Here is a 2,549-nt window from a genome sequence, read left to right as displayed (position 1 = left end):
TATTTAAATGAGCTCGTCTCATTTCGGACATTATTAAAGCTGTTCAAACCGTCGTAAACGTATAATAGACTTAATCTGCATAGATTTTATAAAACAAAGGTAAATGTTTAGCTATATATTTGCAAAACAAATAGTTATAATTTTCCGGACAGTTACATCCATAACAGACTATTGAAATGTCTAACTTGGAGGTGTACCCCCCAATTTCGATGTACACTCGAAATTGGGGGATACAGTTTCGCATAATAGCTAAAAACTAATGACAGTGTATTTTAAATTATACCACAGTACCGAAGAGTTTATTACCCTCATAGACATTATGATGTCTTCACTGAATTTCGTTGGGTCATGAGGGGCAAGCTTCAAACTTGAGATTTGTGTTTTATGTATAACTATATCGCATTGTTCAGTATATAAAACATGTGACAATTTTTAGAGAGAAGATGACACGCGGGTCGGGTTGCGTGGAACGAGGTCGACATAAGACTTTAGACAACGAACAGCCAATTAGTCAATGTCCGTGTCCAAGAAACGTTAACGCCCTTGGACGCTTATTTTCTTAGTTAGCTTTGCAACGGAATTGTGTTGCTATATTATCTTTTTCCTGTTTTGAAATTGTATTTATAGTATTATTTCTCGGTTTGTTTAAAATATTGAAAAGAAATCTCATGTTGTCAAACTATCATTTTAATACAAGTCTGATGTAAGATTAAAATGTCTATATTAAATAATGCTGAAAAAATATATTGGTCGATGACAAGCTTTGAGCAATTTTTTTTATGCTTAAAAGGTTCAAATGTAGTTCAGGAGGTGGGGTGGAATATAGTATTATTTAACCGTAATCCACATGAAGTGGTGCATTTTAAACATTCTTATAACATTAAAAGTATTTTTTTAAACTAGTTATGACGAATACTTATTCATTGTGAAAACGTCTTATTGTTTTGACACAAGAGTAGTAAGAACAATTCACCATAAATATGTCACAAGGAATGTTTTACCGCAATAGTTATTTTAAATATCCTTCATGATAGTATTTTATTTATTTTATTTTTTTTTTGATTTTCATCGATTTTACGAAACGAAGTGTATTTTTTAATTTGTTTTTATCGGTATAAAAAAAATAAAAACCAATAACACGTATAGGTTTTAGTTATACTTTTTTCGGCCACAGGTTCGTATCGAAGACACGAATTTAACACTTGTTTTTTTCCACACCGGCGGTTGTTTTTCAAGTGATATTCCGAGTAAACATTATACAGGTGCGATAATCGGCATTGTAAATTATTGTTCACAATTCGCTCTCTCTCTCACACACACAGAGACTAGGTAAAATTATGAAAACCCTAAGTTTAATATGCAAAAAGTTATATATTTTAAGGGTAAACAATCGTCTTACATGTAAACGACAAAAGAAAAATGTTCGAGCACGATTTTAATAAATTCAGTCAAGCTGTATGTTTTATTAGAACTGTACAACTTTGTAAGAAAAATGAATTGGAAAAGTATAATATTTTTCATGTATATATTCATTGAAGTAGTAGTATCAGGTCGTAATGGATCTCCAGGCAGAGCTAGAGAGGTAATTAATGCTTTTATATGTATATTGAAAAACTAATAACTATTGATAGCTATTTAAATCATATATTATACTTTAATGTACCTGATACCATTCTTATGATGTTAACAATAGTCATGTCAGGGGGGAGGGGAAGAGGACAGACTATATAAGGCTACATGGAGGAGGGTAGGGTTTTGGGGAAGAAAAGAGGCAGGAGAAAGAATTCTGGTTTTATTATATAATGTTTTATATAAAATGACACGAATAATTACATAAAGTGTAGACTTTAAAATTAAGGAAATTTAAAGATAGGATAGAAATGATATCTTTACTTAAAATACTCTATGCTATCAAATCTTTGGTTAACTTAAATTAAATTAATGTCATTTCGACAGTGAGTTTCGATTGATTGGTCACTTTACCAAAATTTGATTACAACTTCACCTTATTAAATTTCTAAACGAGTGATTTGTAATAATGTCTTTTGTTTATAGAGTTGCCAACAGAAGTGTAAATTGGAAGAACTGTACGACAAGGAATTCTTAAAATTGTTAGCCTTTGTGCCGGATATCGAAATATCACTCAGCGACAAGGACATTAAATTGCTTTCGACTGAATGCGGTACTGACTTAAAATGCTTAAGAGAAAAATATTTGCCCTATCGAAATTACAGCCTCGCACAATATAAGATCGAGTGTTTTAACGAACAATTTCTGTCAACCGTTTTCGTGGATGTAGAAAACTTTGGTGCGTTGGAAGTGCTGGTCAAACATCATCATTTGCATGTAACTCGCATGTTCTCCATGTTGCATACGGCCAAATGGAAACCTCAAAAGTCGCTCGTGGACAAATACATAACGCTGTTTACCGCTGTAGATTCTGCGGACTACAAATCGTTGAAGCTTTTAGAAAAGAGGCCGTTGTATCAAGCTGAAAGTGCCTGTAACATTTTGTCGGTAATCGAACATCTATACAACAACGATATGCT

This window comes from Adelges cooleyi, unplaced genomic scaffold (assembly GCF_023614345.1).
Source record: "Adelges cooleyi isolate 19-005CV unplaced genomic scaffold, UGA_ACOO_1.1 ACOO_flye_CR_arks_rails_tigmint_CR_PRNA_307, whole genome shotgun sequence".
NCBI lineage: Eukaryota > Metazoa > Arthropoda > Insecta > Hemiptera > Adelgidae > Adelges > Adelges cooleyi.
Note: the sequence above shows the minus strand (reverse complement) of the source record.